Below are 8,040 nucleotides of genomic sequence, written 5' to 3'. Positions count from 1 at the left end.
TTTTTAGGTCCACATCCAATCAGCGCTAACGTAATGATTGATCGATTGATCGATCGCTGCATGCCTTTACACCTATTAATAACGCAAATGATTCCATCTATATCGAACTGTCTAGAAGGGCACTAAAGGGTTAATGTGGGGAGTCTAGGCAGCAAAATCCCCATGATTAGTATTTTGAAGATACAGATATTTTGTAGAAAAAAGGGGATAAAAGTAGAGTGAAGCCGTTTTCACACAGCTTAGATCCTCATGCGAGATTTCTGCGTTGTGAGATACACCAATCTCGCGCGGATAAACCCTCCATTCTGTTAAATATTATATACATGGGCGATTATCTTCCGCAAAAAAAAATGGTGGCATGTCCTATCTTTGGCCTTGCCCTTGCATCACTTATTGTTTTCAATAGCGTCGGCGGCAGCATCGCACCGCGGTGAAGAACCGTCACTTCCTCAAAGTGATGCGAGGTGGTTTTGATACAAAAATGCCTCGCATCCGCAGCGCAATCACATGTTGGCAAGCGCGATATCAGGCCCGATATCGCACTCGCCCGTGTAAAATTAGCGTAAGGGCTCCTTCAGAAGAGCGTACTTGCGCCTGCACTCGCCTCAGTGCAACGTATTGGCACAGAGAACAAAGTTGATTTGCGCACATTTCCGCGCATTCTTGCGCACACAGGGCTGTTCACATGCATGCATGACACCAAACAACTTAATGAGGTCCAAATGTGTTCTTCGCAGAAACGCGGACCGTATTGTGCATTTGCGCACCTCCAATAAACTCCTAAAGGGACCTTAATTGCGTAAATATGCAGAAAGATAGAGCAGGACCTTTTTTTTTATTTGCACAAAATGTGCGCAAGACAAAAAAAAACGTAAATGAGAACGAAACCATTGACACTAGAGATGAGCGAACCTACTCGGCCACGCCCCTTTTTCGCCCGAGCGCCGCGATTTTCGAGTACTTCCGTACTTGGGCGAAAAGATTTGGGGGCGCCATGGGTTGCAGTGGGGAGTGGGGGGAGAGGGAGAGAGGGCTCCCCCCTGTTCCCCGCTGCTACTCCCCGCTCCGCTACGCCTCCCCCCGGCGCCCTCCGAATCTTTTCACCCGAGTACGAAAGTACTCGAAAATCGTGGTGCTCGATCGAGTAATTGCTCGAAACGAGTATATTCGCTCATCTCTTATTGACACCAACGGGTTGTATTCCCTGCGTATCGCGAGTATATTTTGTGCTCCGTCCGAAGGAGCTTCTAAAACATAAAAAAGGAATTTAACCCTTTCAAAACCACATTAACTTTGCAAACTTTTTTTTTTTTCCCTCCTTCACACTTGGCTTCTGCTTCCTGAGTGAAGATCACCTCCTTCTTGTACTATCAGCACATGAAAAGTAGAAGAGAAATGACAGAGAGAGAATGGGGAGAGCCAATCATGAGTCTGACATACTGACAGCAGCAAACTGCAGAGAGAGTCCCAGCAGGCCAATCCCAGGGCTGGGTACAGTAGCCAATGAAGAACAAGCCCTGCACTCCCCAATCACCGCCTGCCTTACATCCAACTTCAGGAACTGGCTTTGCTTTCGAGATTGCTTGCCAGAAAGGGAGAACTGTGCATGGCCAGAACTGGCAGTCCCCTGCCCTGCAGCTGCACACTTGCCTGTGGAATATTCTGCACATGGACACCTTGTCTTAATAGTTTCTCCTTTTCCGTCCCATGCAAATAACTCCTGCTGCAAGTTAACTTTTTAAAAGAAGAAGAAGAAACAGGTAGATACTGATTTTTTTTTTAATAACCTATTTAATAGTTCTGTCATCTAATTAGACTTTGCATACCGTCTACCTGCCTGCGTTGCAATGCATCGCACTTAACCCTTGCAGTGCAACTCCTGCTGCAGCGCAGGGAAGACTTTCTATGACAAGGGCTGCAGGTTGCGACAACGATTGACCCTTGACGACTGTCTTTTTTTTTTTGCATTCAGTGTAGGGGTTAGTCCCAGGTGTCACGTTTCTGCTGCGTGTGGGCATATTTAGGTTGGCACTCGGCCAGGGGGCTCGCACTCTATGGGAACAAGTGGGCTGAGTCCAGAGGTTGCGTCGCTGTCAAAAGTGACATATGGAAATAGGAGCCGGGGAGAGGCTCCTGCTGTAAGCTTTTAGATTCGTAGATACGTTTTCTTTTTTTTGACGAGGTGGGGGCAAAGTTTATTGGGAGGCGGCAAACTTTACGTAAATGGATAGGTAGAGATATAATCCGTGCCGGGGATATATATATATATATATCTCATTTATACGTATTTAATTTTTTTTTGTTTTAAGGGGGCATTTAAAAATCGTGCCTATATTATATGTGTATTGGCGTAGAGGTGTGCCAACACGGGCAACAATATTTTTGAAGGTTGGCTTCACATGGACATATTTGTGTGAGCGTGTTGTTATGTGCGCGCAACATGCAGAGAATAGAACCCGTTGATGTCAATGGGTTCATTCACATTCCCGAATTTTGGCGCACGCATTTCAGTCACTCTAAAAAAAAATAGATCATGTTCTGTATTTATGTGTATTGGCGCACCAAAGGTCCCTGTAGAAGTCTATGAGGGGTGCGCCAATGCACACGAAATAGGCGAGGAGATGCGTGAAATACCGCAGAACACCTCTGCAACGCTTTGGGTCACGCACGAAAAAAAGACTGCGGCAGAAAAAATACAGTGAAATACGCCAATACATGTGCACAAAAACCTCGTTCATAGCGCAAAAACCGTTGCACTAAGACACACACACTTGCACATATGCTCGTGTGAAGCCGGTCTAATAAATATATATATATATACACAAAATATATAATTTTATTTTTTTTCATATTTCAGTATAAAAAAATTATAAATAATTAAAATTGCTTTAGATTATACCAATAGTTGCATAAAGTTTTACAAATGGCGGTCGTTGACCCTCATAGTAGAGAAAAAGGGACTAGCGCTGTTGTTGACTTCTATTGGAAAGCTATATAGGGTGTTGCGCTCTACAGACTCGGGTCCGTCCAGTCCACTTCAGCCATATTGTCATGCCACATCCGTCCATATAATGAGTGTTTTCCATGCAGTTTTCATGTATTTTTAATGTTTTTACGATTTTCACGCATGAGTAGCTTTCATTTCTGCTTTTCCCCCTTTTTAAGAAAAAAATGACAGGATATTCTTTTTTTCCGTGAGGTTCCCATAGCAACATGCCTTAAAAACCGTTCACTGTTGCGTGCATACGCGTGGTTTGTATTTTTGATCGGGTGCATGTCTGCAAGACCCCATTGACTTCAATAGCAGCATCATACCGCGATTAATGCGCCATTCAAAATGCGGTAAAAAGCACCCGTGTGAGAGAGGCCTTATAGCTCTCCTGAACGCGTAATATATATATATATATATATATATACACATATACATAAATGACGTTTGGACGCGATCGAGTCCTGATCTTAAAGGGGTGGTCTCGCGAAAGCAAGTGGGTCTATACACTTCTGTATGGCCATATTAATGCACTTTGTAATATACATCGTGCATTAAATATGAGCCATACAGAAGTTATTCACTTACCTGCTCCGTTGCTAGCGTCCCCGTCGCCATGGTTCCGTCTAATTTCGGTGTCTTCTTGCCTTTTTAGACGCGCTTGCGCAGATCCGTCTTCTCCCTTCTTCTCCCTTCGGCTCCGCTCGGCAGCATCGGCATTTTGGCTCCGCCCCCTTGTACGCATCATCGCGTAGCTCCGCCCCATGACGTGTGCCGGTTCCAGCCTCCTGATTGGCTGGAATCGGCACATGACGGGGGCGGAGCTACGCGATGACGCGAAAAGGGGGCGGAGCCAAAACTCCGATGCTTCCAAGACCAGCCGAAGGGAGAAGAAGGGAGAAGACGGATCTGCGCAAGCGCGTCTAAAAAGGCAAGAAGACACCGAAGTTAGACGGAACCATGGCAACGGGGACGCTAGCAACGGAGCAGGTAAGTGAATAACTTCTGTATGGCTCATATTTAATGCACGATGTATATTACAAAGTGCATTAATATGGCCATACAGAAGTGTATAGACCCACTTGCTTTCGCGAGACCACCCCTTTAATTAGCGTATTTAAAACCATTCACACGGGGCGCTGATGCGCGAATGTTAAAAAAATACGCAGAAGCGATGGCAAGCAACGATCGACAGAAATCCTCGGAATGGAATTAAAATGCTTCATTACGGCGAGCTGTCTTCCTTTCCCACTGCTGTACGCAGGGTAACTCCCTCCCTTTTTTTCCAGCTGCCATAGAAGTCTGTGGGAGCTTCCAGCATATCTCGTTGAAAGATAGCGCAAGACCTATACGTCCGAAAATGATTGCGTATATCCTATTATTTCACGCACGTATATCTTGCGTGGAGAAAAAAAAAGTTTGTGGCATTTTAGGTGTGTTTTTTTTTTTTTTTTTAATGCGCCAAAATATCTGCGTAAATACAGCCGTGAGAATAAGCCCCTATGCCGGCTTCACACGGGTGTATTTTGCACGTGCATTTCAGTTGCGTAAAAAAAAAATAGAGCATAATGTATTTTTCTCTGTATTGTGTACCAAAGTTCCCACAGAAGTCAATAGTGCGTAAATACGCAAAGAGATGCGTGAAACACTGCGTAATTGCACTGGAAAAAAAACACATCTGGAACTTATTAGCCATTTCAATCGGCGCGTGTGTTTGCCACGTGCTCGTGTATATGCCTTGCGGGCAGAAAAAGTACGGTGAAATACGCACGCATAAAAGCCTCGTTCAGTGCACAAATACGTTGCACCTAGGCCCGCGCAATTACTTGTGTGAAGGGGTCCTTAGACTGTATTTACACGGGCGCTTTTTTCTTTTTTGCATAATTTATGTGCGATGCGAGCTCAGAAACCACAAAAGGGGAAAAAAAACATTATTTTCAATGGGTGCATTTACACGTGCGATTTCTCTGTCTCGACTAGAGTTGAGCGAATGTACTCTTCCGACCTTGATGCTCCTTCGAGTATTAGCATACTCGATAGTGCTCGCTACTCGAGCGAGCATAACGCCGTGTTCGACCACTACCCAGTTTTGACCCCTCCCCGCCGCTGACGTGTCAGATTTGACCCCCTCCCCGCTGTGATGCTGCGCAGGTCAAGGGTAGTTTGTGGCTGGCTTGACGGGGAGGGGGAGAGGGAGGGGGACGGGGAGGAAGAGGGTGAGGGAGAGGGAGAACGAGTGAAAGAGAGGGGAAAAAAAAAAAGCTCGGGACCTGGCGTCCCACATACAAAAATGCTCGAGTCTCCCATTGAAGTCAATGGGGTTCGTTACTCGAGTAGAGCTCTCGAATTTTACGAAAAACTCGACTCGAATAACGCGGACCCGAGCATTTGGGTGCTCGCTCATCTCTAGTCTCGACGCTGCCAAAGAAAAAAAAAACAATTTTTTTCCCCCCCATAGGGAATAATTGACAACTTTCACTCAATATTTTTTAAAATTTCATTTTTTTTTCTTTTTCTTCCATTTGTTCCTATGTTATTTCTTATTTTACAGGGAGGGCCACAGAAATATATTCCGGCACCACGCTCTAATGAAAGCTGTCTAGAAAATCTATCGTTGTTGCCCTAGCAACCGATCACAGCGCAGCTTTCGTTTTACCTCAGCAGTATAAGAAATGGCAACCAATCACAGCGCAGCTTTCATTTCTTACACTGCTGAGGTAACATGAAAGCTGCGCTGTGATTGGTTGCTATGGGCAACAAAGACAAATTTTCTAAGCAGCTTTCATAAGAGTGCGGTGCCGGCCTACTATTTTCCGAGGCCGCCTTGTACTTTTTGCATTCTGAATCGTTGCTCGTCTTTAAGATGCGCCATCAATTTTGGCAGCAGCGCTGGTTTCCTGGCACATTTTATAAATGCCGTTTCTATCTGTCGGGCACAACGCTTCAAGTTCAGAATTGCAAAACAACGTAATATAACGTTATCAGAAATTCTCAGTAATTTTCCATTGAAGATCCACCATCCGATGACACGATGGTGCGCTTTTTACCGCGATGACTAATCGCGGTACATAGCCCCCATTGATTTCAATGGGCCTTAGCAGATCAGCGCTGAAACGGGATTTTCGAGCACTGTCTGCTTTATTTTTGCGTGTTTCATCACCCACCGCAATAATGGAGTGCGTTAGAAAACACTGTAACATGTGTTAAAAAAAAATGCCATGCGAAATCACGGTAAAACACTTTGGTTTCAGGCGCGGCGTTTGGTGAACGCATGTGTGAGAGCAGCCTGAATATTTAGGAAATTGGTATTCTACGAGGTTGGAGTTAATGGCTGCTGTCTGACGCGTCCAGCCGGTGGCAGGATGTGGCAGGAGTTATTTATATTGTTCTCTCTCTTACCGTAATTATTCGGTCAGCGTAGATATGGCGCCACACAGAGTGCCTACTACTTCTTTTAAGGCCGAGTCGGTTTCCGTATTCAGTATCCCGCAGCGCAATCCGACCCTGTGCCCGGCGGTGACCCCTGCGTACCTGCCCGGATTCCTTATAATCTGTATTGCGGATTTGCTGGCTATTGCTATGCGATGACGCGGATTTCGCAGCCTTTCCGCAATGATGATAAGTTGTCCGCACGGAATTTGCGCTCAAATAGAACATACTGCAATTTTCCCTTCGCGAGCGGAAAATCACAATTGATTTCTGCTTGTGGACAGGGAAAAGCGATTTTCAATAGCGTGTCTACGGGCAGTATTTGCTGCAGATTCCGGAGGCGGACGCCCGCTCCGGATCCCACATTGCAAATTCGCCCGTGTGCAGGTGCCCCGAATTATTTACAGTTTTAGATTATATACATTATTATGTAGAAAAATGGCTAAAGAGCTGCAATACAGGTTGATGCAGAAAGAATGGCGCAAAAGTCAAGCTGATTCAAGCAGTATTCACACCGGCAAGGACGAGTTCAATACGATTTTCATGCACGTACAACGCTTTTTAAAAACACGTGTTTTGCGTCACGGGCGAGTAAACTCGGCCTTATATTGCGCTCGCCAACGTGTATTTTTACGTGGATGTGAGGTGTTTTCTGGGAAAGAACTCCTCCCATCTCTTCTGGGAAGTAGTGATGTTTGGCGCAGCTTTCATGCGCCTTAGAGGATCGGAAAGTGTCTCCTATTGTTTTTGATGGGAAACCGCATCGCACTTGCATTCACATCATACGGCATGTAATGTGTTTTTGGCCGCCTGCACACAGGTGGGTCGTATTCCATGTGCCAAATCCCGCAGCAGAATACGACCCTGTGCCCAGTTGGCATCCGCACGTAACTGCTTTTTCTTTCGCCGTCTGTACTGTGGATGGTCAGCACAGCGAGCTGTGGGTCATGCGCAGTCCATTTTTTTTCTTAAATTCTGGCTTTTCCCATGTCATTGCGGATGGGCCGGCTTCCATTTCTTCTCCGCGAGCGGAAAATTGCAGTTGATTTCCGCAATGCAAATCTGCCCGTGTGCAGAAAAAGAACTGTAGTGGGTAGTTACCCTTAGGCTGAATGCCCACGGACGGATTATTGCTGCGGAATTCGCGATCAGACACACCGCGCATTCCGCAGAAATGTCCATCCATAGACATGCTGTGGTAAACTATTCTCCCCTGCCCACGAGCGGAAATCAACTGCGATTTTTTTAAAATTTATTTATTCCCCCTCCCCCCCCCCCGACAGGGTAAAATCGCAGCATGTTCTATTCTGTGCAGAAAATCGCGCAGACGGTTTCTATTACAGTCAATGAAAGACATCCGTCCCGCGATACTTCTGCAGTGAGTACTGCAGAAGTCACCGCGAGAATTCGTGTCATGCGCGCCGGCTTGCTGGGCGAGACACTTGCGGCGGATCCGGAGAGGTGAGAATAAGGTCTATGGGGGCGCCGGGTCTAATTCTGCTGCGATATTTCGCAGATGGAATCCGACCTGGCCATAGGCATGAGGTCTTACTGTCCCATTGAAAACAATGGGCAATGCGTTTCAAGGAACGCAAAAAGATTGCCACGATTTCTTCCCTTAG

The 8,040-nt window shown here is 46.0% G+C and overlaps 1 protein-coding gene across 2 annotated transcripts in view; it reads left to right on the top strand.

Moving 5' to 3' along the window:
* Positions 1 to 1,595: 1,595 nt before the first annotated feature.
* Positions 1,596 to 8,040, top strand: part of TRERF1 (transcriptional regulating factor 1) — a 138,672-nt gene continuing 132,227 nt past the window's right edge. For both annotated transcript variants that reach the window (XM_066595584.1, XM_066595583.1), the window contains exon 1: positions 1,596 to 1,760. The gene's annotated coding sequence lies outside the window, so the exon portion shown is untranslated. The remainder of the gene's footprint in view (positions 1,761 to 8,040) is intronic.

The sequence above is a fragment of the Eleutherodactylus coqui genome, chromosome 3, assembly GCF_035609145.1.
Source record: "Eleutherodactylus coqui strain aEleCoq1 chromosome 3, aEleCoq1.hap1, whole genome shotgun sequence".
Lineage (NCBI taxonomy): Eukaryota > Metazoa > Chordata > Amphibia > Anura > Eleutherodactylidae > Eleutherodactylus > Eleutherodactylus coqui.
Note: the sequence above shows the minus strand (reverse complement) of the source record. Positions and strands in the feature narration are given on the sequence as shown.